We start from the raw sequence: 7,400 nt of genomic DNA, 5'->3' as shown, positions 1-7,400 counted from the left end.
AAAAAAAAAAAAAAAAAAAAAAAAAAGTAAAAGAAATTTAAGATGTTCAATGAAGATCCAATCATTTTAATTTTTAGAGCAAAATTAAGCATATGGACACATTTTAAGAAATTTTTCCATCCTAATAAAACTTTAATGATGGTATAATGGTTGTAGGTAGTATTTATATTCTAATTGGCCAACACTTGGGGCAAGTAAGTCACTGATCACCCTTAGGATTGCCATAAGTGTGTTTATGGACCGATGAAAAAAAAGGAAACAAACTATGAGACTGTATTCTTAGGATATCACCTCCCAGATTATGGTTCACTCAGTAGTTATATGTATTTTTCTCTCCCCCTAGGTGTAAACTACTCAGTGTCACCTGTTATAAGCACAAAGAAACCAGGACCTGGAATCTGAAGACAGACATGGTTCCACTACACTTTACTCTAAGGTCCTTGGGAAGCGTGGCCTAGGTGGTCTCTCCACTTTGTAGCCCTGCACAGAGGATCACATGAGCTAACATTTGCGAGTGCCTTTGTAGAGTGAATGCCTAGTGTAAGTTAACGCTTGCGTGTAAAACTCCATTAGCACAAGGTTTGGATTATAATCATGTTTGCACATCCTCATGCAAGGCCCTCTGCACAGTCCAGTTTCCCTGAGTGGAGTCTGGGTGAACTGGTCTTCCACTCTCCAGCAGCATGTAATTTTCTGCCCCTATTTCCTACCACCTCTATTATTTTGTCCATAGTTCATGTCTTGCTCTTTTCAAAAATGACTTTTAAAACTACAACTCATACTAAAGAGTTTTAAATCACGTAGTTTGTGTCCGTCATCTAAGCAACAAATGCATTACCTTCACAATTCACCTGTCTCTCAGTAGCAAGGCAAAGATGTGACACCCGGCCTAGAGGCATTGGGAGAACAATGTGGGCCAAGGACTCTGGTGGCCGTCCAGTAAGTCAGTGATAAGGGTTACCCTACATTATTATATAATTTTCATATTATTTTCATTTTACACCCTTAGTTTCTCTCCACCAGCAGCAGGTTTTCTCCCTCTCCCTCTGTTCTCCTGGGGAAGTCTTTTCAGCTGCCTAAACAAAGCTCCAATAATCGTTGCATATTGTCATAACCTAGACAGCTCAGAGAGATTACAAAAGGTTTTGGAGTCATTACTGTTTTAACAATTGACTGACAATTCCCTAGTCCAGGTCACAGGGAAACAGAGGCAGTGCAATTGCCCCATGAAATGAGACTGCTCAAGTCTGTGTTCAGTGCTTTTAACGTAAGAAGACAGAAAAGGAAATACTAAAGACCGAACTTTCCTTCAACTCTGTGGTCTCACACATCCCTCAGTGACTTGGAAAGTTTTCTGACATGAGACAGTGTGCAGAGCGAGCTAGTCACTCCCCTTCTTCCTCCTGAAGACGTGTAAACAGCTGGTGCCTGCAACCCCCAGGCTGGAGGGAAGTAAATGCACAACTGATATTAAACAAATACATGCTTGTGCCAGGAACTCAGAAAATATTCCATATACAACGGGACAAAGGGCCCAGCATGGTTCATGATCATTTCAGGTGTTAAGTGTCAAGCGCTGGGGTATCAGAGTCAATAATTTTTTTAAAGGCAATTACTTTCTTTTTCTTTGGAATTCTTTAGGTTCTTTTGCTACAGTTTTCCTAGCATGGCATCATATCATTGTGAAAATTGTGGATTACCACAAAGCTAGTGTTCTTCAATTTTTGTTAGTGTTAATTGTCAAATTTTATTCACTTGCAAGTGTCACATTATTTTTAATATTTTCTTAAGAAGTCAATATGACATCATTTTTCACTCAACCTGTGATTGCAACTCACTGGCACCAATCTGAGCTGGAGGTGGAGATAAAGGTGAGAGTGAGCTCAGCTTCTGTTCATAACACTGGTGTTCAGTGGTCTGGGCTAGGCAATAGGAAGCTTGAACACACAGTTAGGAATGCAGACGTATCATCAAGTAACACTTATGAAATGAGTCTGAGTGGCACTGATCTAAGTGGTGAGTGGAGTGAATTAAACACCTTATACCTGTCTTCCAGGACAGTGTCGATCTTGTTGACTCTGAGGACGAGAGAGCTGTGGTTGTCTTCATCTTGTTACACAACAGCTACTCAGCTGATCTGTTGACAAAATTGAATGAGAAATACAAAAAAAACACAAAAAACCCTGAAAGTCAAGCAAACATGGAACTTAATAGAAATGAATTAGATGGGCTGGCGTCTCTTTGGTCATCAACTTTGCAATGCTGGAAGTTCTGGAATCCTCAAGGGTTTAAGAAGAATGGAATGGATATCTAACTCTATGTCAGGATTGATGCTTATAGTTATCATTATGGTGTTTGCCACATTGTATGACTTACGTGTTTGTTTGTTTTTTCTTTGCGGTACGCGTGCCTCTCACTGTTGTGGCCTCTCCCGTTGCAGAGCACAGGCTCCGGACGTGCAGGCTCAGCGGCCATGGCTCACCAGCCCAGCCGCTCCGCGACATGTGGGATCTTCCCGGACCGGGGCACGGACCCGTGTCCCTTGCATCGGCAGACGGACTCTAGACCACTGTGCCACCAGGGAAGCCCTGTATGACTTACTTTTGTCTTTCTCACCAAACCACAAGCTCCTGGAGGATAGATTTCATGTTATTTCTTTTTTCATCCCCAGCATCTTCTACAACTTCTGCAGCAGGAAATTGCTCAAGAACTGTTCCACGTTGGATGAATAACGTGACTGAATGAACAAATTAATGAATACAGCTCAGTCAGGAGTAGGATAAATCCTAGTTGTTCTTTCCACTTTACCAGGGTCACTTCACACCTCAGATGATAATCTTTCCTATATAAGTAAACTTCCAGAAAAGAAAATTATGTTATAATCACATTCAAAATGGAGCTCAGACTGAAATTGCTGCTTTAAAATAATTATCCTGCAGGAACCTGAGTGTCTTAAGAATAATTAACATCCTGTGCCAATTGGTGTTTCTGTTTCATTCTGCTGGAGGCCCCGTATTATAGATTTCCTGACATTTTTTAATGGGAAAGAGAAAAGTATAAATTATGGAAATTAAAAATACTAATGTTTCTATTTGCCCTATTGTTCATAATCATAACCCAATTTTTAATGTTCTGCGCTAAGAGCTTAGTATATATAATCTGAATTTATTCTATTTGATTTGGTTAAACATTTTGCTATTTCTTGTTCTGGGAGGGCAACAAAAATAAGTCATTACCTGTTTGGGAAAATGGTAGAAACAACCTTTAAAAACTTGAATTCTTTCAAAGCACACTTGCATCTATTATTCTTTTCTCTCATGTCGGCCATGGAAGGTGGACATGACAGATGGTATGATCTCTATTTTACAGAGAAAACTTAAGTTTTTTTAATCCATTTAGTTCTCAGAAAGGATACGACCTACGCATGACCCACAGGAGGTGCTGGATCTACAAAGCTAAACATGGTTTCTTCTCCAGTAACTCACAGCCTAGATGAGGCACTATTGCCCTTAGACTCAAGTGACCAGGGCCCCTGCACTAAACACTGAGCTTTAGAGGGTCCTACTTCCCTCCTCTGTTTTTTTTTGTTTTGTTTTGTTTTTTCCATAGGGCCAAGGAGATGTGTTCACCCAGAACTTGAGCCACCATCCCTTCTAGACCACACGCCAGATACCTGAGCCCCAGAGTTCCCACTCAGTGAGGAAGCGGTCCTTCCTGGGCTTGTGCAGAACCTATTCTCCAGGTTCATCCTCCCAAGGCCACACCACTCATCCCTAGGTCAGGTAGGTTTCGGGGGTGGGGGTGGGGGGAAAGCCCATGAGGCATAAGAAAGAACAAAAGGTGGGAAGAGAACAATGGACTGCTCCAGGCAAAAGTTAGGGACAGGGCTGAGAAGGGGAGGTAAGGTCAGCAATTACAGCACTATGCATGGTAACAGGTATGATGGAAGTGAACAGAGAACTCTATGGAAAGACGGAAGAAGGACACTTAACCCAGCTGCGGAATGAGGGTGGGAGGAAGAGATGTTAGCAAAGTCTCTTAGAGAAGTTAAATTGTGGAGACTGGGTTAGAATTATGTTATGAGAGCAGGAAAAAAAAAAGGAAGGCCTTTTAGTGGAGGGAAAGATGCGTAAAGGCAAGGCACAGAGGCCTAAGATCACTTGGAGATCCATGGACCTGCAATTTCTTCCATGTGGCTGAAGAAACAGAGAAAGGGGACAAAAATAAGTTGGAGGGGAGAGATGGACAATTGTTGATAGTTAGCTGCCAACATTCACTACCTTTCTTATGGCAATATGCATCTGATTTTATTTGGATTCTTGCCATTGAGAGCCATTGGGCAGGACTAATAGGATGCCCTGGTTTCTATTATCCTGAGAACAAAAAGAGTGACAAAAAGACTGAAAATTGCTGAGGTCCTTTTGTTTACAGAAGCATTCCCACATGGAACAATCAAGCAGCTTCTAACTTTGAACCCTTTTGAAATGGCCTGGTTCTTCCCAGCACCTAATCTGGTTCTGCCACCTTATATTTTAACCTGTCAGCACCACATATCCTTCTAACAAATTTGATTTTTGGTTAAATAAATCATAGTCAGTGTCAGTTGATTGAAATCAAAGAGCCCTAGCTGACATTAGAAGAAAGCATAGCCTGATTATCAAAGGCCTTGAATGCCAGCTATGGAATTTTGACTTTATTTTGAAGGCAATGAAGAATTGTAATAAACATGAATGAAATGGCTAAATGACTTGCCAAAATGTCTGGCCACTCTAACTTACCAACTTCCTAAGGATCTGGAACTCTCCATGGAGGTAGTATGTTAAACACGCAGCCGTCAGGAAGACAAAGAAAACATGATAGCTGTTATTATTCTTCCTATTACTATTAAAGTCATTGTAGCTTTCCAGTTGATTTAATTTTGCTCATGAAAGAATGAATATTGAGCTCATGGCAGTCTCTGTACTTTCCCTTTTTATATTTGGAACATGAAATAGTAATTGTTACCTAGATTAAGACATTTATAAATACAGAGGAGTAGTACTGTGTATGCGTTCTTCTTTATGGTTATCATACACTTTTACATGTTCTGTGTGTAAATATTAAGAATAGATTGTCTAAGAATTAGTTAAGTTAGAATAAACTTGTTCATTCTGAAAGCATGTATTTAGTATGATTTATCTGTCCACCTTGACGAAAAATTATTTTTATGTGTTTTAAAGAGGAAAGATAAGTGTGATATATTTACCTCTTGAACTGATTTATTCATTCATTTAGCAGCTATTAATTAAGGCATTTTAATGCAAGGTGCTATACTAAGCACACTTTATGATGACCACCCAAGTAGTTATTTTTCTTTTTCTTTTTTTTTTTTTAAGAAGATGTTGGGGGTAGGAGTTTATTAATTTATTTATTTTATTTTTGCTGTGTTGGGTCTTTGTTTCTGTGTGAGGGCTTTCTCTAGTTGTGGCAAGCGGGGGCCACTCTTCATCGCAGTGCGCGGGCCTCTCACTATCGCGGCCTCTCTTGTTGCGGAGCACAGGCTCCAGACGCGCAGGCTCAGTAGTTGTGGCTCATGGGCCTAGTTGCTCTGCGGCATGTGGGATCTTCCCAGACCAGGGCTTGAACCCGTGTCCCCTGCTTTAGCAGGCAGATTCTCAACCACTGCGCCACCAGGGAAGCCCCCAAGTAGTTCTTAAACATTCAATGAGTGACAAAACAACTGTGTTCCGTGCATTGTTTTATAATCACTCTGACAATTCTAAGGTTAGTCATTTTAAATCAAACCTCTTCAAATCTTTGAAAATATAAATGTTCCAGGGATCTTGCATATCCAGGGAATTATGTGTGACTGTCTGGGGGTGTGTGCATGTGTTCATCTTTGTGGTTTTTGCAAATATGGAGACCACAAGGTAAAAATGAAACCTTGATGCCCTTATGACTTTATTAGCTATTGTACTCTGAAGACAGCAAGCCTACATGTTTTGAAATTTACAGTTTCCTGGAGCTTTTCCACAAACAGTTTTGACGTAGTATAGAATACTTGATCAACTGTCACCCAAGGCAACTTGAAGGAAATGCAGGAAATGGAAGGGTCTATTTTGAACCTTGAAAATACAAGGCCTTCTCTTTCACCATGATGAGGAAAAATAAACATTTTCCTTCTAGAGAAGAGCTATGGAACACTGAAGCTGAAATTCCAAGCTCCACATTACTAAGATTTCTGGACATAGTCACAAAACTGCTAAGGAGCATTTGCTGCTCTTTGCAAAGCTTGCCAGAAGACAAGTTTAGTGAGAACTGTAATTTTATGATCGTAGATATTACACCTGACACCATCTCATGGTTAAAAATGAATTTGGAAAGATACAAGGACTCAATTAGCAAAGCAATGACGAACAAGCAGCATTCCAAAAATCCTCATTCTCTGATACTTTGACATTTATAGCTGTCTGAATTTAAGGAGGATGCATAATCTTATTCAGTCTCAGTCATCTCATCTTTAAACAGAGCTAAGAATACCTACTCCTTAAGATTACTGGGACAATTTCATGAGATAATGTATATAAAGTGCAAAATGAAATTCCTGGCATATACTAGGAGTTGAATAGACACTGTGTCTTTTCTCATCTTGTTAGTGCCTTATATGATTTACTCCAAGGAGAAGGTAAGGCTCTTTGAAAAATGGTATTTATTTTACCAATAGTAGTAATAAGAAAGTTATCTACCAATTATTGAAGACCTACTTTGTTCCACAGTAATAAGGTATTATGTCTCTATCAAACAATTACATAAAGTAAACCTTAATATTCTCATTTTGCAGATAAAGAAAATAAAACCCAGAGAAGCTAGATGACTCGAGTAGGAACATATAGCTAGTAAGTAAAGCTGCATGTGATTCTAGGCCTGATTTCAAAGACCCTACTCTTTCTATTTGTCCACACATATCAGTCAAGAGACTATGATTAAGAAGCTAATCAATCATTTATACAAATGACTATAAGAATAGATACAGCATCAAAAGTGTTTAAGCATTACAGACATCTTAATAATGTCTGGGCATTTTTCTTATACTTCTGACTTCTATTAATAGTAAGCATTTTATTTCTTAGTTTTCTTAAAATCCCTTGGTTAAAAAAATCAATTTAAGATTTGATATTTACAAACACGCTATTTGAATATTTTTGAGGATTAAATTTTCCCATGATGTCTCATTTGCTAATATATACATTCTGCCCCTATACGCACAGAGTACTGTGAGGCTTTCTGGTCTACTAGGAGCAGACTGGAGGAGGGATTGAAGCTAGTATTTATACCTTAATTCCCTGGGTTGGAGTGTTAATGTATGAATACCACTTGGCCTCAGGGTGCAGTCACATGAGGCATTCTCAGTTAATTTCACT

The sequence above is a fragment of the Aethalodelphis obliquidens genome, unplaced genomic scaffold, assembly GCF_003676395.1.
Source record: "Aethalodelphis obliquidens isolate GAN/ISIS:26980383/991018 unplaced genomic scaffold, ASM367639v1 scaffold13, whole genome shotgun sequence".
NCBI classification, from domain to species: Eukaryota; Metazoa; Chordata; class Mammalia; order Artiodactyla; family Delphinidae; genus Aethalodelphis; species Aethalodelphis obliquidens.
Note: the sequence above shows the minus strand (reverse complement) of the source record.